Source organism: Miniopterus schreibersii, assembly GCF_964146895.1.
Source record: "Miniopterus schreibersii genome assembly, chromosome: 8".
Lineage (NCBI taxonomy): Eukaryota > Metazoa > Chordata > Mammalia > Chiroptera > Miniopteridae > Miniopterus > Miniopterus schreibersii.
The window spans coordinates 54,044,644-54,068,776 of NC_138109.1; the positions used below are offsets into that span (position 1 = coordinate 54,044,644).

General features: G+C 43.2%; 1 protein-coding gene across 1 annotated transcript in view; it reads right to left on the reverse strand.

Annotated features, from left to right (window-relative positions):
* LPAR3 (lysophosphatidic acid receptor 3) overlaps nucleotides 1–24,133 on the reverse strand; it is a 75,759-nt gene that overhangs the window by 21,458 nt on the left and 30,168 nt on the right. The window lies entirely within an intron of this gene.

Sequence of the window (24,133 nt, forward strand, 5' to 3'; positions counted from 1 at the left end):
TTCAAACTCTGTGGAAATATCTTCCACTTGTTACCTCTGATCATATTAACTTTTCCCTAAGCTAGTTGCAACTGGTACTTACCATAATTTGCTTTAAAGGAATGCAATGAGACACCATCTTTGTTTTCTAAAGACCTTTTTGTTTACTTTGTAACATACAAAGCAACACTGGTAAGAGCGTACTACTCAAATCCCAAGAATAGGTCAGTATTTACTGATTTACCTACGAACCAGCAGTACATTGATGTGAGAGGTGCAAACATGGACTTGTTTTCATCTTCTCTTTATTGCTCAACCCCTTAGCTGCCCTGTTGTCACCCTCTCCCCACCATGTCCTATTACTCTCAAATGTTCTTTGTCATCCAGTTTCCTTCATTTTCTCTTTTCTTCCAGGAATTCTGCTTGTATCTTTTTGGGGATGATAACCTCACCTAACTTAGTGACCCCTTCAAACTTAAAAGCACTCGTTTGATTCCCTTGTTCAGATTCTGTCCCAGGATTTTATGCATCATTCAACAAATATTTATTGACCTCCTATGAGGAGCCAATGATAGTGCTGATCACCCAGGACACGGAGGTAAACAAGTTAGATACAAGCTCGTTCCCCATTCCTGACTTCACCAGTTCCTTCTCATAGTTTAGGTCGCAACCCAAAAGTGCCCTTGGCAGAGGTCTTCCTTTGTACCATATAATGTAGCACCCAGCCCAGCCATTCCTTAAAACATCATTCTGCTTGATTTCCTTGTATCACTCTTCTCACTTGTTTATTGGTTGATGGGTTAATTGATTGATTTACTAATTCACATCACCCCAGTTGGAAAGTAAGCATAAAAGTGGGAACTTTGCCCATTTAATTCTCCTACAGATATCTTCCATGTATACAGCGCTTTCTAGGTCCCTTCCAGAAGTTCTGATTCTAGGAATCTGGAATGGGCCACAAGAATCTGAGTGTTATCAGTCAGGCTCATACTCAAGAAAAAGAAAATTATTGGTAAAATACAACCCGGTTAATAATTTACTATAATAAACAAATGAGGCAATCTGAAAACTAAAAAATATCATGCTATTTGGAAAGCTATTCTTAGTTTGCTTTAAGCAAACTTTCAAAGTCTGATAGAAGAAATATGAGAAAATGGATGGCTTAAGTCTATAGTAAGGATGAAACAGAAGAAGGTAAAATAAGGTTGGAAAACACAAACAGAATACATGTAAAAGATAATGGTGGAAGGAAAGATGGACACTGCGAGCAATAGAGGAGATGCCATTAAGGTGTCTCATAGGAACCTGGAAATGAGAGAAAAAAGGTTAAACTCCAAACCAAAGTCACCCAAAAGAGATCTTGCCAGTCTCCAGACCTACGACACCTTTACTGAAATTTGCTGAAGGCAATAACATCTTAGAAGAAAGAATGTCATGAAAGCCAGGATGTCTAGAAGGACCCTGTGCACTTCCCAGAGAGAAAAGCTCTCGGTCAAGGTCAGTCTGTTCTCAAGGCTGGGACATTTCTCTATTGTTCTGATTCTGTTCAAATGGCAGCCTCTGACTGTAACTGGACTTGTCATGTATTGAGTATCCGAACCCCTTGGTAATTATATTTCCTTAGTCCAAATAAATATGCTGCCATTCTAGTTAATTGCGCGCGCACACACACACACACACACACACACACACACACACACACACACACACTTGGGCAGGCCAAACGGAGGAAGGAAAGAGGCAAATTAGTTCTGACGCCCACACATTATTCCCGTCCTTCCCTCTGCTCTCTTCACTGTCTGGTGATCTCTTCCTCACTCTTTGAAGGCCAGCTCATGTGTCACCTTCTCTGCAAAGTTTTCCCCAGTCACTCCCCTTAGGTTGAGTCGGCTGCTCCCCATTCCATGCTTCCATGGCACACTCTACACACTTATTGTCAAACCAGACACCATTAGTGGCTTATCCCTCTATCTGGCAGCTAGACTGAGAGCACCTAAGGGCAGAAATGCTGCCATGTTCACCTTGGATCCCTGACACTTGATTGGGGTTATATGCTTAGTAGGTGCTCAATTTTCAAGTAAGCAGAAAAGGAAAACTGAAATGTCAGGGATGGGAAACACAGAGGTAACAAAAGAAAATTAAAAGTGACCCTTGCTGGATTTTCACTTAGAAAGATTCATTCGAATGCACCGGTGTCAGAGAATATTTCTCGAACAACAGGCCCTGATCACTTTTCTATGCCATCAAGGTAAATGCAAGGCCACGGCACCGCAGAAGACCCACCTCATGAACTTACTCAACAGGTTATTCTGTTTGCAAACTCTGTAAGATGGTTAGGTGGGATTCAAAATACACTTTGTCATGAACACAAGTGATACATGGGGCTCTACATCATCTATAAAAGCCTATTCCCCCATGTACAGTTGATTACTTTATAGGCAATTCTAGACTCACAAGAATTTAATTTGCAGTGACTTTCCATTGATTTACTCTTGGCCAGTTATACCCTTTCTACCGTTGCTAATATTTGAAATAACTTAAAACATTCTCTTCCCAAACTGTAAGCCTTACCTTGCCTAAGGCCCGCTACCTCCTGCAAAGGGCATCAGAGGTCTGTTTGTTTCTTCTGGTTATTTCTTCAAGACCCCTCAGCCCTTTCCCAGAACTCCGGGTATCTCTTATACCTCTGTATTTGAAAATAAACTAAATTGAATCTTAAAACATACAATTGCTTACTCTGTTTACTCTGTGTAATTCATATACATATACACACACACATATGCACACTTTAAATGCATACACATGCTTTGTGTTATACACAAATGTTTTACTTAGAGTTGATAAAACAGAGAATTGGTAAAAATTTCCTTCAGAGAGAAAACAAACATTCCAGGCCCTTGGGTGGGAACAGAGTTCCCTTTTAAGACATTGTTTGTACTGAAACTTAGATTGAACATAGGTCCCATCACTTTATCCTGGAAACAAGCAGCAGGCGTCAACACGAGGCCCGCCCGCCACACTCTCCGATGCGCGAGGGCGATTGCTTTCTTCCCATCGACATCGACACATTTATTGATCTCCGGAACAAGTGTTGGGGATACAAGGTGGCTTATGGGACAGTTCCTGCCCTCAAGTGTTTGCCCTCTAGTATAGCAAAAGGGCACACACATAAAAATAACTATCGGCAGGCAGTAAATGACACGTATCAAATGAACAGCATGAGCGAATGACAAAGTCACGCAGAGAAGAAATTTCTGCCCGTTAGGGTGAATGAAGAACTGACGGAGAAGACAGGGTTGGAGGGCGGTCATGAAAGAAACGCAGGAACTGAATTATTAGGTAGGAAAACACTCAATTTGTCCCTTGACCCCCTGTCCAAGCACGTAACATATAAATACACCAGGCACCTTTAGGATTAGGCACCACACCTCAGGGCTGTAATAACAGCGAGCTGGGGCAACGCCTGTGCGTTTCACCCAAAGGAACTGCAAACCATCACGGGTACCTGGGAAGCCGAGGGCTCCTCTTTTCATGAAGGATCATTTATTATCATTTAGAACAGAGAGTTTGAGGCTCTTCTTACAGTCCCTGTGCTTCCACATTTCTGTTAATCAAACACATTTAAACCACATTATATCATAGTTTGAAAGAATCCACTGTTTAAAAAGTTACTTTTACTGTCCTAGTAATCAAATGAGATTAGTAAATTAATAGGTGTAAACAACAATAAATAATTTGTAAATTGTTAATCATCGAGGAAGAAACATCTAAATCATGCAGATACAGATGCTGAGAAAGCTCGTTCAAAGTTCAAAGGAGTACGTCTCTGAATTTGAGACCATAGTCCAGGATATTAGGCAAATCAAACACCCTAAATTTAGTAAGGGGCGAATAAATGGAGTCTAGGACAGTCTCACACCGTGGGGCTGAAGACATGATACTCAAATAACAAAAAGCTCATCTTATCCCTTCACCTCTCACCCACAGGAAAAACATAAAACACTTCCTCTTTCAACATATCAATTTTTATTTTTCCTTAAGCAACTGTGTTTATTTATTACTGTGTACGGTGACTAATTTGGTATTTTTACCTAATGATACACATATCCTGAAGGATTTACTAGTTAGGTAAACTTGCGTGATTTACTTAAACACTAAGCCTTTCTTCCCCATCTGTACACAGACAGTAAAAATCCCCCTCTTGGGGTGGGTGAGGCCTGAGTGAGGGACGGATCTAAGGTTCTTCAGGGCAGCATTTAGCATATGGGGTCATCCTCACGATCGTGACCTCTTATTATTCCAAGAAAGGCTTCTGTGATTTGGAAAACCTACAACGGCATTGGTCAGGGGGGCAGTAGGGTACAGTGTTTGAACAGCCTGGCCTCAAGGGCCAGACTGCTGGGTTCAAATCCCAGATTTATTATTTACTTGGGGGTACCCCTGGGCACTTGACCTGTTGAGCCCACCTGTACCTCAGTTACCTCATCTGTAACATGGAAATAATAAGAATACTTAGCTCCTGGGATTGCTGTAAGGGCTACGTGACTGATGATGCATAAAGTACCCAGGGCAGCGCTCGGCACAGAATAAGACTCGGTGTGTCAGCCATTCCTGCTGCTGCTTCTGCTCCTCATGTTTAAAGATGGTCAATGTCAAAATCAAGAGTCTGGCAAGGGGTGGGAAAAGACTAAGTAACCAATGCTATTCGAGATGCAAAAACTACCTGTTGTTTTCTACGTAATCCCAGAGGGATAATGATTTTTAAAATAAATTTAGTCTGTTAGGACCTAGCTGTAGCTGTATAGATGGAACTAAGAGAAAAAGACCTGAGTGGCAAGAACAGCAAGCTAAGCCGTCTCCATTCAGCTTATCTTTATTACAGCACTAGAAATGCTGCAAATATTTTTTAATTTCATGCCTGTTTTTTCTACCAGACCATATGTGCCTCATGGGCCAGGACTACACACAGCTGACTTACTTTGCATTCCCAATTCTTAGCATATTGCCTGACATAAAGCAGGCACTTAGTCAACATTTCTTCATGAGTGAGTGATCAAATGAGTGAATAAAAGAATAAAGATACATGTAGATATTTGTCCAAGTGCAAGAAGACCTTTTAACATTAACAGAGCAGAATTTGACTCTTGGGTCACCAGGTAGGAACCAATAGCAAACGAGAAGACAGATGAGCAGGAATGATGTTCCCATAACCTGGAACCTCAGTTTCATGGTCCCTAGTTTTTAGCTTTTATTATGAATCATCTTGTTTGTTTGGCAATTCCAATTAGCCCAGCCAGACCTAATATACTGCATGGGGCCTTTGGCAAGATTGCTTTATGTAGCTGATACACACCCATGCAATTAAAATATTTAATGCTCAAATGAGATTAAGTCATCTTCCCATGCTTATAAAAAATCTTATCAATAAATCGAATAAAACATTTTTTTGTAGACTCACAGACTCTAAGACTTGCAAGAACTCTTAGTTTCTCTATCTATCTTCCCACCCTGTGGAAGAATCTCTAATTCATGTTTAGAATCTCTACACATGAGGGTCATCTAACATCTACCTACCACCTCCAACAAGGCGGAGCTCAGTCCCCTGCACTAGATAGCCAGATCCATTGGAGAACAGCTCTAGTTTTTAGAAATTTTTTCTAATAAGTTAAAATATCCATTCTGTAATTTCTACAATTTGATCCTAGCTTTAACTTCCAAACCTCTGTAATATAATTCCTTCTTCAGGTGACAATTCTTAAATTGTTTTTAAGATAACTCGTAGGTTCTCATTCTCTTCTTTGGTGGCACTTCCTTAATTCCTTCATGTTCTGGATCTTTCAAAACCCCAGTCACCTTCCTATAGCTGCATACTGCACTGACAATATTCCTCTCAAAATGTCATGTCCAGAGCTTGCCTTACAGTGCCACCGGGGGCTTACCTGTGTCTACAGAAAGCAGAACTACTTCTTCTCTAACTCTGGGTTCTTCATGTTCGATGACTCCGCCTGTGCAGTCTACGTTCTGCCAATTGCACAGCATGACGTCCCCCACCCCATAGTACTTCTGGTCAGCAAAAACTGTCCTCTTCTTACCACACATGCACTGTTTTTAAGGAGGTCTTCCTTATCTTTGTGGTTGTGTAGTTGCAGTGTGCATGTGTGCACACATGTGTGTTTTATCTAAACCTAATGACCATATCTATTCCTACAAAACGCTGTTCTTGCTTGTTTTGGCATGTCATTCTACTCTGTTGACAGCTGTTTGAATCTGGAACCTCCCATCTAACATATTAGTTCTTTTCTCTATTTGCCACCTACATATTTTCCCACCTACAAGCAATGCTCTTTACATCTTCTCCAAGCCATGGCTATTTTGCTGAGGAAATACAGAGCAAGTGCAGAGTTCTCTGGCAGTCCTGGAGGTTCTTGCTAAGTTGACATCAGTCCTATCACTAATCTCCAGCCTTCTGGTGTAATTGTTCAGTTGTTGGTGAATCTTCCTGACTGTTCTACCACCCTGACCACAGCTCTTCTTGATCACCAGAATACTATGTCCAATTATCAACGGTCTGCGTGGCATTCACATCTATACTGTTTAAACATCCCCTTTATCTACTTGCCTCGAAACCTGATCACAAAATGTAAATTGGGTGGTTAACTTGTTATTTAATTTTGTGATGTATTATGAACACCACTTGTTTTTTCACTTAAAAATCTATTCTACAATTTTGCTGAGCATGTAAGGTTCTTCATCAAACATTAAAATAGTTAAGTAATATAAATGCATGACTTATTTTATGACTTCATATAAAACCACTCATAATCATAAAATATTCAAAAATTCTCTAAAGATGGTCAGAATATGAAATGTAAAGTGTTAAAGTTCAAAACGATTATATTCTTTTTTTGAAAAACTTATATTATTATGTACTAAGAAAGAATAATAACATTTCATTTTCAATCAACCATAAGAGCTTATTTGGGATTTAATTTAGAAAATTAGAACAAAATCTTAAAACTACAGGTCTCCAAGTGAACAGCCATTTCTGTGCTATCTAATTGCCTCATTTTTTAGATGAAGAAACTGAGACACAGAGCTGTTAAGGGAATCTCATTAGCAAATGATACAATTAAGGCTGATCTCTCCTGCAAATTAAAAGCCCTATATTCTTAAAAATAATTCTATCACTGAAAGAAAATCACTTACTTTATCACTTATTAATTAAAAAAAAAACCTCACTTGATGTGAACACAGCTCTTTAATTATTTAAAGGAAAACAGAACATTCCTCCAGGCTGATTCCACATCGTCAGCAGAGGTGCTTTCCTGTAGGGAGCCAGTCGGAGGCCAGCAAGGGGAATATGGGCTCCTTTCCCAATGAAAGAAACCAAGGTGACATCAACTCCTGTGGAGTCAACACAGGGTGGATGAAATGCCAAACTGGCAGGAGTTACTCATCATAAGTCATGGAAATGAGGTCCATTAGCAAAATCTTGATTATGTGTATTATACACACACACAAATGATATAATATAATAAGTCGTATCAGTGTGTTGCCACTGGAAAGGAAAGCTGAAATACTAACGATAGAAATGAGAGACAGAAACAGGAGGGCAGAAAGACTGCGGAGCGTTTGTGCAGATTGTAATCAAACTTCACTTTCCTTTACATACCCCTTCGTTTTTCTGGGCCACAGTAAAATCAAAGGGGATATGGTTTCCTCCTCTGGGTAGAAGCGTTTATTCTTATATGCCCAGAAACAAGAGTAAAGAGAATTATTATTTGTAGCTGGAAGAAAAATGATGTGATTCAGAAATGATATTCTTACAACACATATAATTCAGTACTATCACATGTACTTGTCCAATACGCTCCTGGGATGGTTGAGGTAGAAGGCCTCTAAGGTTCCTATTTAAAGAAATGCACTGTGATTTTTTTAAATCTCCCTAGAACACCAGAGCTCTAGGATGTATTGGGGCACAAACAGCAACAGGCCAACTCCTGGAGAAGCAAGTTGCACTTACCTCCCACCAGGGAAGGGCCTGGAGGCTGGAAGAAAAGCTGGGGGTCCTTGAAGCAAAAGGTATCTGAGGATGAGGCTCAGTGTTGCAAACAGACTGGGTATTAGCCGCTCGCTCGAATGCGAAGGATTCTGTGCCACCCGGTAGTGGCGCCAGGTCTGTGGTGACTCCTTTGTAGGTGGCCCTCTTTCACCGTCTACACCACCACGTCTCATGGTCCCATTCTCAGCGATTCCAGGACCTGCCCTTTTACGTATGGATGACATGTCCTGAGCTACAGGAACAGGATCACTGTCCACTCAGTTGTCCAGGCCAGAAATCTGGATGTCATCCTTCACTTCTTCCTCTCCTACCCTCACATGGGAACACTCTCCAGGTACTGTTGATTCTACTTCCTTAATATCTCTCTAACCCATTCATTTCTTCCCAACCATCCTATCCTTCCCTTAGGTCAGATTCCCGTAATCTCTAGTCTGGATTAACTTTTAAAAATTTTTTCTTTTATTTCAGAGAGAGCAAAGGAGAGGGAGAAAGATAGAAACATCAATGATGAGAGAGAGTCATGGATGGGCTGCCTCCTGCACGCTCCCTGCTGGGGATCGAACCCACAACCCAGACTTGTGCCTTCACTGGAAATCGAACCGCGATCTCCAGGATCCTAGGTCAATGCTCAGCCACTGAGCCACACTGGCCGGAGCTGGATTAATTTTTAATAGCCTTCCAAATGGCATTCCTGCCTCCAGTCTTACTCCCTCTAATTTATTCTCCAAAGTTGGTCAGTGATCTCTATAGAAAGCAAGTCTGACAGAGCCACCTCCTTGCTTAGAGGTCTTCAGGACTATCCCAAAGTCCACAGCCTGAAAGGCAGGTCCTTCATGACCTCACCCCAACTGACCTGCCAGCCTCCTTGCTCCTCTGACACCTTGTTCCTGTCTTATGTGTTATTTGAATTGCCCTAAACTGGCCAGGCCAGCTTTCATTTCTGGGTCTTTGTCCCTACAGCTCCCTCTGCCTTCAGCATGCTTTATAGATCCACAACCCAGTTCCTCACACAACTCCACAGCTTCCAGGGCTTGGTTTAATAAAAAATAGCAGCTTATACTTACCGTGAGGGATTCTGTTTAAAGCATTTTTATGCATTTGGTCATTTAATCCTCATATCAACCCTTTGGGGTAGGTATTATCACGTTCCCCTTTTATAGATGAGCTTGCATGATCTCTCAAAGGTAGGTTATGTGCCTCCTAAGTGTGCCCAGAGCACCTGTGTTTATCATAACACGTACCATTATCTATTTTCCCAGTTTTCTGTACCACAAGCCGCAGGTCTTGAAGGGAAAAGAATGTTTGCTTTTTGGTGGTCATCTAGGAGATGGAAGGCCAATGAATGTTTGCTGAATTAATAAGTGAAGACAAAGCTCAGGAATATGGTTTAAGAGTTAGGAGCACATTCTAGAACAAATCTGCTTGTGTTCAAATCTTAGCTCTTCCTATTACTAACCATGTGGCCTTGACCAAGTTACTTAACTTCTCTGTCTGGAATGAGGACAATGATAACACATAATTCGCAGAAGAGTTAAATAAATTCTCATCTGTAGAGTGCTTTGTCGAGTTCCTGGCACTTACAAGGACTATACGTTTGCTGGTACTAGCACTAATGCTAATGAAGGAACTAAAAGCACTTGTAAAGTGGAATGAATATCATTAGCTCAACTTTGCAGGCAAGAGGAACTAAGAGAAAGTGACAATCCTCAAATATATGCTAGTCCTAGAATTAAATATTGCCAAAGCATTGGAGAAATAGCTTAATGGTTCCTTACAATATATCCTAGCAGTAGACTCTTTAACAAACAACAACAAAACCAGCAGATGAATGAGCAGGCTCCTTGCCCACTCTGAAGAGGAAATGATCCAGAAGTTTCAGGGCATACCACTTACTTATATAAAGGATAAACTCTTACATGTGAAACCACATTCACAAGAAAGTTACAAAGAAACATTTCCTAAGACTAAAGGTAAGATCTCAGATTTGTGAGAATCTTTAGGACCAAAGAAGTTCCATTTTATGGGGAAATTTCCTGTATGATTTACTAAGAGTAAAAAACATGCATCCTCAGACTTCGACAGGGAAGTTAGTTGTGAGCTCTTAAAAGCAAAGCAGATGTCTTATTAAAACAATTTTGTTTAGGAAAAGATATAACCAAAGGAGTGAAAACCAGGCCAGGATTTTGTTAGGAGCATTGTTCTTGCTCAGAGATTATTGAAATGAAGACCCCATTTGCTGAAAACAGTGGCTGGAGACATAGAGATAATAGAAAACTTTTATTCAAAGTTGACCCTCTGTTGAGCAATCCAAAGCCTTCACCCATTTAAATACCCACTGGAATTTCCCTGTGAAGAAACAGCAAACAGAACTTTTACCATAAACATTATTCTTCAGTTCTCAACAGTGACCCCATACTTTGGAAATGCTTGGTGACAAAAATAACAGAGTAGCCACTGAAGTTCATCTTTTCTTTTGAGATCACAGGTCAAAACGAATGACCAAAACCCTATTTCTCATTTCTGTGACAGAGATTAAACTCCTTAAAATAAAGCATAGTCATAAAAATTTTTAGTTGCCTGAGAGGTTTGCAGACAATGGTGCCTTATGACAAATAATGTTTTATTCATTAACTTAATAAAAACATTTTGAAACAACTAAAAGGCTAGAGAGTCTTTGGATTTTGCTGAAGTGGAGTTTGTCTGTTAGTGGGGTGGTGGTGGGGGAGCTAAAGCTCCTATGAGAGTCTAGAATATTCTCAAGGACTCCTCTCAAGGTCACTCTCCAAGCTTCAACCTTTGCACTTTCAGGTCATTCTGTGTGTACAGCTTCGTGTTTGGGGACTGGAACGGACACCTACAATCAGGATTCTCTCTTTGCTGGTGACTGCTTCTACCTGCACCCCTCTCAATTAATCTCTGTCTCTCTGTCTGTGTCTCAGATTTGGAGTAATTAAGTGTCATATCCCTTGCTTCTGACTCTTTCTCTCAGTTTCTGTCCCTCTCTCTCCCTCCTTTTCACCCCCCCCCCTTTCTCTCTCTTTCATGTACAAGCACACACACACCCTCCAGCCACATGGTTACACAGGTGAAGCTCCTGGCACACCTGATTCCACTCCTGACCAATACTGGTTCCTTCACGAAGGCCCTGACCCAGAATGGACCAATCAAAATCCCCTCCCTAGACCTCAGCTTCTGGCCAGATGTGAACAGTCTAAGGGTTGGCATCTAATTCCAGGCTGGGCCAGTTGGGTTCTTTCCCAGAAAATTTGTAAATGAGAGAGAGACCTTGACATGCACACTTAGGAACTACTGGCTATCATATTTTGTATCATATAAACAGAACCACCAGGGAGGGGAAAAAGCAGTTTGCAGAGGGAGATCTGAATAAAATAAGCACACCTGGGGACATTCAGGTGAAAAGTGAATAGGATTTCCTGGATGACATGGGGCTTTCCAACCCCTACCTCCAGGCCATTCCTTAGACATGGTGATGTACACACACCCTTTGGTTCTACTGAACACACCCAGACATTCCCGTTTCTCTCCCCCTTTTCATTTAAGCAACGTAAGTTGTTTCTTGTTTTTGCAATAAAAAGGATAGTTAATACACGAATGGAACTCTACATTTAAGTACAGGACAAAAACTGAAATATATAGTTTCTTCCAGATATGATATAACCACCACTATCATATCGATCATTTACTATAATTTTAGAGTCTCAGACTAAAGGAGTTCAGTCACTGGTTCAAACCGAAAAAGTTCCCAGAGAGTTTACAAAACAAAACAAAAAACAAACAAAAAACAACCCATAATATATGGCTATGCAAATGAACTAGCAGAAATCATTTTCCTTGCATTCCCATTAGCTTCCAAAGTCACAGCTTTGAAGGGACGTATTAAAGAAACACTCTTAAGTAGATTAGTTCTCTTTTTAATAGAATGAAGAGTATTTGTGCAGATTATAAACCCCACCAGTCTGTTTATTCATAACACTCTTTAAAAACCGTCTTTTAAAAAATTATCTGTTAAAGTTCTTGTGAGTAAGCACATTTTTCTTTATGTAGGTAAATGAAGGTAGCATTGGGAGTTCCTCGTAGAAGCAGAAGAACAACAGTTCTATGTTTGAATTTCAAGTTCAATATCACATTTGGCATGGATTTCAAAGTCTTCCAGGGGTGCTGTTTTGTTCACAAGGAGGTTTTTCTCGTTTGAGCCCTATTGCATAAGACTCTCGGAGGAGAGGAAAGAAAAGAGATGCACTGCATGTTGAGACATGGAGGAATTAGTGTGCAGGAAAGGTAATCCACCCAGTAAGTAAGCACTGCTTCAGCCTCTGTAACTTTATATCAAGTCCACTTCACCCCTTCCTTAAAAGATGAGGGCTCAGGAGGGGACCAGGTGCTGAAGGGAACGTAAACTCCTGTCTCGGTCGTCACTCTGGTCCAAGTGAGCCAAGCCTGGGTTAGGGACAGGCCTCAGCCAACGTCCAGGGCTGCGTACATTCCAACTCCCGCCTTCACCTTCACGTTCAGAACTGCCCTTTTCCCTTCACCATGTCCCCTTTCCCCCTCCACACGGCCACCCCTCAGTCTCCTGGCTGCTGCTCTCAGCCTATGCCGGAGTCCCCGAGTCAGCGGGAAGGTGGGGGCGACCCGCCCTTAGACACAGCAGTGACTTCCCGGGCCTGCTGAGTGGCAGCTTCTCTCTGTGACCACCTTCTAAAAACCTCCTTTTCAATTGTGACTTCTTCTCTCCAGTTGTATGAAAACGCACTTAATAAGGAACTGGGCTCTCACGAAGCCAAGACAGAGAGGAAGGACCCGTCCATGGTAAGGGTGTGCCATCGCACCTCCCTGCTGCCGGGCGGTGGGCCTGCGCTGCACTGGCCTAAGTTCAACACACGCAGTCGGGTTGCTGGGGAGAGAGGCTGTGTGAAACTCACGCCCGCGGAACCCTGGCAGACACTCACGGATGGACCCTACCGGTTAAAATCTTAGTCTACACCAACAGCATGGCTCTTCTAAAGAGACATAATAAGCATTCCACATGTTCGTTCACCTGAATATGGCCTTCTTTAAAGCAAGCAGCTCGGTCATTCTCTTCTGGCAGATCAAGTCAGTGAAGCTTTGGGGCTATTCCTGGAGCCCTCCAAATTGCTCCTTTCTCAGGGCTTTTGCTCTAGATGGAACTTTCCCTCCAGATCATCCCTGAGCTCAGCCCTACAGACGCTGAGTTTCTCTTCAGGCTTCATGTCAGCAGGGAAACACCTGAAACCACCTGATTTAAAGTAGCTGCCCCTCCTACCAGCTCTGCCAGTCACAGTATATCCCGTCCTTCCTTTATTTTTCATCAGAGATCTTAACACTATTTGCCATTCTATTCTCAGTCACGTGTGCATGGTTCACCCACACTGGAATGTAAGCTCCTGAAGGCAGGACTTTGCTCTCTGTACCACTCTATTCCCAGGGCCTCACGAGGGCCCGGCCCGCAGTCAATCCTATTTGAATGAATGGACAGGAATGGAAGCCAAATATCTCAATTTCCAGTTAACATGCGCTCACCTCCCTGTCGGCTTTAATATACTCCTCTATGCTTCCTGCCTTGGGTTTGCTGACAGGGGTTGATAGATAAACAGCTCTCACGCTTTCAAATGTCTGTGCTAAAGCAGAAATGCTTCATTTAAAGGTAGGTAAATGATAAAGACCTGGTGTTGGTAGAAAGCATGAGCCAGAGCACTGTAGTGTTTGTGGGAGCGAGGACGGATAAAACCTGTTGGGGGACAGTTTAGAAATATCTAACAAAAATTTTAAAAGGGCCTTTTCTTGACCTACTAATTCTTGAATAATACAGTCCATAAAAAGAGTCCCAAAATGCTCAAAGATGTATATGCAAAGATGCCCGTTGTAGCATTATTTGTAATGGTGAAAAATTAGAAGTAGCCCATAAAATATCAATAATTCAGTGTGAAATACAAAGTAATCTTTTTGTATTGTAGTCACTGAAGAAAATTTGGCGTGTCAAATTTTTGGCGTGACTAAAAAAAAAAATACCCAAGATGAAAAGAGCGTGCTGGACAACTAGTATGAATATTAAGAACACATTTCTGTACAAAAATATTACTATGTGTGTAGTGGCACATACATGCTTTTATTATTTGCAGGGAAAGTGTCTGCAAGATGGTGCATCAAACTATTAACAGTGGTTCTGGTCTTTCTAAAGAGAAAGGACTGAGGGGACTTCTAGTGTCTAAATCATACATTTCTGTAATGTGTAATTTTAGCAGCAAGCAAGTATTACATTCATAACAACAAAAACAATAAGGGTCTTCAACATCATTCTGGAGCTAAAGCATTTTATATTTATAAAACTATTACTTCTGAGCTCTAGTCTCAAAGTTCAGATAAACAAATTCTGTCACCTCTCCAGGCTTTATTTATTTCTAATCCATAAAATGAGGCTAGGAATTCTTGTCCTGTCTACTGTCGGGGTTACTGGGTGGCTAAATCAAATTCATAGGACAAATTTTGAAAACAATTTAAAACCGTGAATTCCAAGAAGCCATTATGTTACTGTTAAGCCATCTGTTAGCATTATATTTTGTTTACTCTAAGAATACACTCTGGGAGGCATTTGTGTGATGACTTGTACAGGTGAGGAAACTTGGGAGGAGAGAAATTAAGCTTCTCCCTCAGATAGCAGAAGTGGAATCAAACACTCAGACTTGAACCCCTCACACCATCCCATTCGCCACCCAGAGCAGAGGTAGGTGACGAGGCTCTGTGAACTATGACCCCTCCAAGTCAAAAGGGACGGGATAGAGTCGGGAGCAGAAATCAGCACCCCTGGAACTACGAAATAGATTAAAACTTCAGGGAAAAATCTCTATGTTTCTTATTCTGCAAAGCCTGTTGGTCCATCATCACAGTTAATCTTTTAATTATGCTCAAATAAATGTTTTGGTGCATCTAAAACCAGAAATCAGAACAGTTTAGGAAAAACCTCTTTAGAATATTCAGGATTTTTTTAAGAGATGAAAAAATACAGGCTTTGATGAAATAAACATGTCTTTACTTGGAGGAAATAGGAGCCTTGTAGAAAACACAGGTAATGATTCACTCTGACAAGCAGCAGAAAGGGAGACTTTATCCACTGGGAATTTCTAAAGGTTTGCTTGTTACAACAATGCTACTATTATATACAAACAAGGCATAAAAAACAAGAGGGCTGGAGGGCATGTTCTACCTGTCCCACATGGCCATAATCCTAAAAGTTATTACTCTTACCAACGCTTTGAATAAGAGGGCCCATTTCTAAATAAGGCAGCTGGGCTCCAATTCCCCCAGCTTCAAGCAAACACATTTTAGCCCCAAATTCTACTAATTTCCTAGCAGCAGGGGTCTACTAAGACAATAAACAAGAATGTGAATTTATTGATAATAAAAGATTATCAAAAAGACTTCCCAGATAAACTTTCCTAGTATTGAAAAAGCCATTTTAAAGATGTTGCAGGTATATAGCTGAAACAGTAGGCCACTACCAATTACCCTGCCCCTAGACATATTTCTTAAGTGGTAATTATTATTCTCTCTTCCTTGGGAGTGCCAACCAGACATGTTTCATGGCAATAAAAGACTGTCTTCTTAAAGACTTCTTTGCTTAGATAATTCAATTCAACAAACATTTCTGGAGCCCATTGTACAATATGAAGATAAACGAGATGTACTACTCCCTGACTCAAAAAAGTTCACCTAACACAGAGCATTAAAGTTAGAAAAGATAGGCCTCATTTGCACTTCTTTGAAAGTTCTAGTCCCCATGCAATTTTTATTTTCCAGATGCTATAACTGCAGGCTCCTGTGCCCCATTCAGACACACTGGTGCTGCAGACGTGCTGCTTAAAATAAGTAAACCTTGTCATCAGGTTAATTTTAGAAGTCCCTTCTCCCCTCTCATTTATAGCAACTTACATTTCTCTGCCTTCTCTTTTAATGGCTTTTCCATATTAAGCATTCTCTAGCATATTTTTGGGCAAGATTTCATTCCCTGCTTCCTCAAGAGGGCAATAATACTGGAAGCACAATTTGCGGGTCATTGTGAGAGGTCAGCGAGAAAGTCCCCTGGTGTTAATAGCTTGAGTAATATTGTTTTCTCCTTCAGACCACACCATTAAATTGTTTTCATTACCCACAAAGGAATTATCGGTGTCAGAGCAAATGAGATGTGAAACAAATTCAAACTGGCTCATTCCAACCTAACAAAATAGTATATTCCTAATAACTGAAAGAACAAGGCAATGACAAAAATGTGTTAAGTCTCTTTATGATAGACAGGCAGAAGAGAGGACATGTATTAAACAGATGGGCCCTATCAGAGCAATTAGGAGTTTCAATGTGCTGAGAGTTTTGAGGGGCTACCCTGTGGTTTATTCTCCTAGAGATTGGGGCTGGGGGAGTATTTTCCAACGGTTTTAAAAAAAATGGTATCTTATGTTCTCTAGGAAGATCAGAGATTCTGCTTGGGGTCTCTCTATTTCATCAAACTTCTTCTGTTTCTAAACCATAATTTTCTTCCTTCTTCCAGTCATCCAAGTATAAAAGTCTGAAGCTGGATTCATGCTCAGTGTGTCTCCAGCTCCTGAGGCATCTATCATTTCAATGTCTTTTAAATCCATTTTTCCTTTCCCTTTCTGTTTTCACAGTAACTCTTGCCTCTCAAGGGTTTCCGCATGGAGGACGGTGTTCAGAATACCTTGGTGGTTTCTTCAAAATAGCACGTTAGGGTTCTCCCAGCAGACTTCTGACTTAGGAACTGGTCTGTGCGTACCGAGGGGTAAGAACTCAAGCACATGTTGAAAATGCTGCCCGGGGATCCTGACACAGAGCACCACACCACCTCCAGAAACCACACTTCTGTAACGAACTGTCTGGGCCCTCGTTCCGCAGCCCTCCAAACCAAGCCCTTGGAGCCAGCAAGAGCCCATCTGTGATCGGAGGAATCCAAGGAGCCCCAAGCCTCAGTTTAGCTCTAACACTGGTGTCTGCTCCCTCTTCACTCTGCTAATTGGGTCTCCATGGTAACCCCCTTGGCACTCCAGGTCTGCTGAGGCTGGGCCTCTCCCCAACTCCTGTCATTCTCTTAGGGACCTGCTGGCCCTTCAGAGGATGCATCTGCACATCCTGATCCCCAGCCTAGCCCAGGTCAGTAACCAGGTTCTTACTACCTCCAGCCAGGCTCCCCTGACCCTGACTTCTGGATGATCTCAAGGTGGCCTCCTATACTTGGTTGTTAGAGGAAGTGGCATCTGTTGTCCCCAGATCTCCTGCCTGGACCCCAATCCTTCCTTGGTGGTTCTTGGGCACTATTCTAGGATCTGCCACTTTACACTGATATGTCTGGGGCACTCCCCCAGCACCACCTTAAACAGCAGGCACAAGCCTTTGTGAGAGGTCAGAGAATGACCTCACATGCCAAGGGAATACTCAGAGAGCTTTCTAGGAAACTCAAGAGGAGCCCAGGATGCTAGAGAACGTATCTCCTCTGGAGACATGATTGCTGTGAGCTTTGCATCTAACCTTTCTTGCTTGGCTTATGAAAAGCTGTCTCAGCCTACCTGCACCCTAACTGATAAACATAAAACAGGCATCACTGTGCTCCAATACGTCTTTAAGGACCTTAAGAGAATGAGGCCTTACAGAATCCTCGGACCTTAGTCCACTCTCTTTTCCTTTGTCCGAGGCTGACTCTGGCTGATGAGCTCCATGCACCTGGCTCAGCTGTGTTCTCTGAATGTCTGGTGCCTAGTGAAACCAGTCTCCAAATGGTCCACGAAGGCTCCTCTCTCCTGAGGCCCTGAGGCCTCCTACGGTTGTCCTTAAATCCCCAGGTCCCCAGAGCCTAACCCTAGAGCCTTCATAGGGCTGCAGAGCCAGGTCCCAGTGAATTCTTTAATTTAGAGATCCCATCCTTCTTTGCCAGATGCTGAAGACCATGGCCCGTCCACTCCACAATCAGTGCAGCCCCTCAGGCTGAGCCCGACCGTCGAGTTTCCATCTGGGGCAGGCTCAGACCTGATTCTTCCCCTCCCCTCAGCAGAGTACTCTCCTCATTACCCCATTCCTGAGCTTGAGGAAATCCAAGAAAGCCTTCAATTTAAGAACTTCCAGACTGTCCCTGTGGGGTCCCAGGCTACCCGCTGTCCCTTCCCAGATGACAGGAGTCCAGAATCCAGTGGCTGGTTCCTGGCACTGTCCCTGGGGATCACATTCAGAGAGGGTCCCTGAGTCAGGAGGGGCTGCACCATCCCTCATTACACAGAAGCAGGTAAGGAAGAATCAGGACACCCGAGGATTCTCCAGGTTCCTTCCTCCCTGAACTGCCCATGGCCTCAAAGCAGAGGAACGATATTTTTCCTCCAAGCTAGAACATGGAGGAGAGTCCAGTTACTGTCCCAGAAATTAATTTTAACCTCTGGTAGGACCACCTCTATGTCCTCCTGAGGGTCCATCCCACGCTACTGAAGAGCCACAGTTTTAGCTTCTAATAAAGATTGAATCAGCATGTCCAGAATGACTCAGGTCTGCTGTGCACCTCAGCATCCTCATGATTCCCAGGCCCAGTAGAAGACACTGAACTCCACTCTGAGACAGCATGCAGAGACATACAAGTGGCCACGCAGATCCTGGGAACTTCGCTACATGCTTTCCAGTGTCCAAACCCTCAGAAATAAACTAAGTATAATTCCTCTGGAGCCCGGAGCCTTCGATGGAACATCAGGGCTAACTATAAGGAGCCCCAGGACCCAGATGGGGCAATCTAGTTGTGGGCTGAAGACTGGCCACGGACCTATTGAATTTGGCCTGCATAGTGTTTGAACAAAAATTGAGTCTATCCGGTTAGCCATAGGTGCCACCCTTCCCTACTGCATCATACCCACCCCAGGCCCAGTTCACACACCCATGATATCTACCTGCTCTCCACAGGTGTTTGACAATAAAATCCACACAATCTTAGGACTCAAGGTCATCTATTCTCTGGCTCCAGGATGCTTCTCAAACCAGATTGCTATTACTATGCATATCCCTTATTCCAGAAATCAGTCTGCCCTGTCTCCCCTTCCCACTCCTGGCCCTGGTCGGGTCTCCCTAGATATGTGCATGCCTGTCTCCCGCCCTGCCTCTCCTCTTATCTGCAGTGTCCTCTCCTCTCCACATGTCATACTGAGATCCGGCTCAAATCCTACCTCTTCAAGGAGGCCTCTATAGACCATCCACAGCATGTTGTGCGTGGACACCCCATCACTTGATCCTTGTGTAAATTTCTCTGTTACCTTTTTTATTTCCTCAGATAAGCCTATAAAAAGGATCCCTCATAGTTGCACATATGAAAAGCCACCCAGAGCAGCTCCGACACCGGGTAATCTATCTGGCACACGAGCCAACCACTGACTCACGGATCTCAGTCGTCTCCCGAGAGCCGTCAAACATCAGAGCAAGCCCAGATTCACAGTGCCTTTGGGGCAGAGGCCACATCTTTAGTGTGCATACTGCCTAAAACCTGGTAGGTACTCAATAAATGTTTATGATGAGTTTTTATAAAAAACAGAAATCTCTTCTTGTTGGTAAAACATAAAGTCTAAAACAGGCCCACCGGTGGGCAGTAAACTCTGACTTGATGGAAACAAACAGCCCCTGTTGTGTATCACTGTCACGCAGCATCCGAGGCCAGGTGTATTTCATGAGGCTGGAGGGGAGAGCCACTAGAAGCAGCAGGAACTAGGAAAAGCAGAGCTCTGGCCACAACACTAGCAATGATTTACAAGGTGAACTTGGGCAAATCTCTCAACAGCTATTGATCCCTCAAGGTAATGGGATCCTTCCTTCTCACACTCTGCAGAGTTATAATAGGCATCTGGTGGGGAGGGAGAGCGGGTGTCTGGACTGGAGGGACAACTGTCAGATCAGGGGGAAGGGCTACTCGCCTGTGGCGTCCCCAGGCAATACTACAGGTTCACCTGCCCTTTCTCCCAGCTTCTATGTGGATCCCTAGGTCTGTGACAGGCTGGGATTCCAGCAAACACCCTTTACTCCCTGTTCCCACCCAACCTGTTTGCTTTAGCTACACACTAGATGAAACAGTCCCCAGTGGAGATTTTAAAAGTACAAACAACATTAGCACGGATTTCATAAAATTCTACCACAGGCCAGCACACACCTTGCTATTCTAGGTGTTAGCCTGGAGGTGTGACAAGTGATAATCACATTCTCCTCTGGTAGAAATTGAAGCCCTAAAAGAGGCCATTCCCGAGTCCTGGAGCTCTAAGCCTCCCAGGAGGCTGGCTGTTGGCAGAAGGTTTAGATGTAGTTGGGCCATGGAATGTCTCTGCTAAGTGACATAGCCAGAGAAAGACAACTACTGTTATGCTATCGCTTATATGTGGAGTTTAAAAGAAAAAAAGCCAATTTAAAAAAAAACGGAATGAGAGCACCTTGAGGGTCTTGAGGGTACTGATGGGTTGAGAGGAAGGTGGGAGCTGCTAAATGCAGAGTAGAGTTTTTGAGAATAGAGTGGTGGTTGTTAGGGATGGGAAACGGACATGTAGGTCAAAAGGCACAAAATTTCAGTTATAAATTCTGAGGATCTAATGTACGACCTGAGGACCATAGTTAATTATGATACTGTTTACTTGCAAGCTAGTGAGAGTACAAATTAAGTATTCTCACCACACACACACACACACACCCCACACACAGAATTAACTATGTGAGGTGATGGATGTGTTAATTATCTTCATCTCGGTCGTCATTCCACAATGCACATGTACATCAAATCACCACGTTGTACACTTTAAATATGTACAATTTAATTTGTCAATTATTTCTGTAATGCTGGGGGGGAAAGAGGTAGAATTTGAGAAGTGTTCCTGTACCCTGCACTCAGGAAATGTTCAATAACTGTTGGTTCCAGCTGAAAAGGAGGGTTTTGGGTTTCCAAAAAGAAGAAAAACCAGAAAAAAGTTCTGAAGGAGGCAGTGTGGTGGGGAGTGAAAGAGCCAGGGGACTGAGATGAGCAGGAGGGGAGGGGCACGCGGAGGAGGTGGGGGAAGGCAGAGCAGTGACTACCGGATAGGACAGAATCTAGAAAAACGACCTCTGCCCCGACTCAGGGGGCACCGGCAGCAGCGACGCAGGAGGAAACTGAGGGAACAAGAGCCACACGTGAGACAGCAAAGGCCTCAGACAGCAGCTGAGAGGGCGAGGGACAGAAGGAAGACCGGGTGGCGGAACAGGTGTCAAGACGTGGAGACAACGTGAAAGGTGGGATGGAGCGGCTTTCAGCGATGGGGTTTTGTTTGTTAAGTTGAAGCTGTCTTCCTTCTAACGTCAGACACTGAGGCTTCTCAGTCACCACCCTCCCCCTCGGAAGGGAGGGGCCTGGCCATGGGCACCCGGGAGCACAGCTGGGAGGAGATTATACTTTGCACTCGCTCACTGACAGTTTGCCCTGGAATAAAGGCCTCTCCCTGCAGGGCCCTGTTGCAATGTCCTGGAGCACATAGGAATAGCATCTGCACAAAGGCGCTTCTTGAATTCGCTGTTTCAAGACAGAAGTATGAACACCTGGACTCAGTGTCCTCAGTGTGGGTGCCTGGGTGACTTGGCGGTGACAAGAATGAGGCATTCTGACATGACTGCACAGCAGCAGAGCTCCTGCAGGCCAACGACCTGATCGTTTCACTCAGCACTTTTTAAGGCAGAGCTTTAACTTTTTCTTTTTTTTAAAAACAGATATTTCATTATTAAGGCATGCAAGGCAGCAAACACTGAGAGCAGGCTTTTGTGATACAGAAGCCACTATAAGGCCACAGAAGCTGAAAACAAATGCTTCAGAATTCCCAGGGGTTCTTGTTAGCTACTTTGGACTCCTAGTTTCTTCGTGGGGGGGGGGGGCACGTGTGGGCAGGTGTGAGTGTGTGTGTGTGTGTGTGTGTGTGTGTGTGTGTGTGTGGCCCCCTTTTTTAAATGGAGCAAGGACAGTTCATTGATGAAGGCCAGAAACAGAAACAGTATCAAAGGTCTGGGTTCTGGTCCCCATTCTTTCCAGACAAAGGGCAAATTTCCAATCCTAGCAAAGATGGTCATAGTACCTGACTAACCAGGCACCTGGGAGGATGCATTAGCGAGATGAGGACAGTCTCCTCTGAGGACTGTCTTGAAGATCTACACACAAGATGTTGGTGCTGTATTACAGGATTCTTATTAAGCTAACGTTTGATGGTCAGGGTCTCACTTATAATGTTTTATTCATAAATGTTGCAAAAGTAAAATGAATTATTAATGCAAAGATCATCTGTCAGAGACAGGAATCATTAACAGAATTTCACCAGGGCAGGGGGAGGGTATAAGGACTAGCAATGCAAGGGCAGAGCTTTGCAGTTCTGTCCTGAGCAAGTGTTCAGACTGGCCCTGGTCCCCTGGAACCAAGCTGGTGCCATTCACCAGCTGTCACATAGCCTCTGCAAAGCATACCCAGTTAGCTTCCTCCCGGCTACTTGTCCACATTATAAAACCTGCCATCATGATGGCACCAACAGGTTTCCAGTCCCCATCTCTACAGTACCTGTGACATTACTGGGGGGAAAGGGCACTCTGCTGGAATACACTGGACAAGGCTCTTCAGGGTCAAAGTAAGGCCTGAGAAGAGTAGTTTACTCTCCTTAGTACTTAGTGCTTATTAAATAAGTTGCTTAGTACTATGTGCCAAGCACGGCGCTAGATATTATGAATGCATTATCTCATTGCATCCTCAAAACCTGGCCATGCCAGCAGTACTGATATCAACAGCACCTTATGGGTGGGGAAACTAAGTCACAGAGCAGTTAGCTACATTGCTTGGGGTCATACCACTGGGAAGTAGCAAAGCCAGAATTTAAATCTGGTTCCCTTCCTATTCCCAAGCCCCTACCCTTGCCATTTACTTTAATGAACATAGAATTTGAAGACTGTGAAGATATCATTCTGGGAGATATTGTCATAACTGTTACTACCATGGCTAACATGCTACAAACTCTTTAAAACTAATCAAGAGCAAGCTAAACTTTGAGAGATCAAGTGACTTTACAGAAATAAACTCAACGAGAAATCGAGGGATATACAGGCTATATACCTCATCACTCGGGTCGGTGCTGTTCCAGCCCCATCACTTACAAGAGGCTGCTAACTAACCTTGAAGAGTGGGGTCCTGGAGCCAATCTGCTTGGACTCTAATCTCAGCAATAACAGAACCTCCTCATAGGGCTGTCATGAAGATTAAGTGAAATGAAACATGTAAAATGCTCAGAGCCACATTTAGCCCACAATGAGTACTGACTATAATTATTTGTACCAGTATGGTCTATGGTCAAGATGCTTTAGTCCACTTGGGTTTCCTCATCTATAAAACAGACCTGCAGAATTGTTATGAGGATTAGGTGAAATAAAACCCTAAAAGCATGTCCCATGCAGACCCCCTCGTAGTAGGCACTCAAAAATGTTCATTTGTTTTCCTCTTTCCAATGGAGCACTATCACTTATTCTTCTGAGACCTCAGTCTTCCATATTATAAAGTGAGATAGCCACTCATTCCCCAGCCACTGCGACCTCCTCGGCAGGTCACAATCAGAGCGTGCCAAAGGCCAGGCTGGAGGTGAGGAAACCTGGGTCCTACTTATAGCTCCAGCTTTTGAAAAGGCACTTAACCTCCCTAAACCTCCATTTCATTTTTTATTTATTCTATTATAGTCTCAACCAATGTGTTACAGAGCAGATAAGCAAAGGTAGATAAGGTAAAGTCCCTGACTTCAAAGAATGCACATGCTAGTTCAAAACAAAGGCATGTAAACAATTAAGTGCATTGATTAAGGTAAGGACTAGATAGAGGTGGCCCCAAGGAGGCAGCCATCAGATTTACCTACGTAAGACAGGGAAAGAGTCAGAGTAGACAGGCCCTGGAGTTGAATCTTACGAGATGAATGGGAGTTTCCCTGCAGATCAGGGGGAAAATATTCCAGCAAGTACAAAGGCTTAGGGATGCAAGACAAAGAACTGTAAATAATT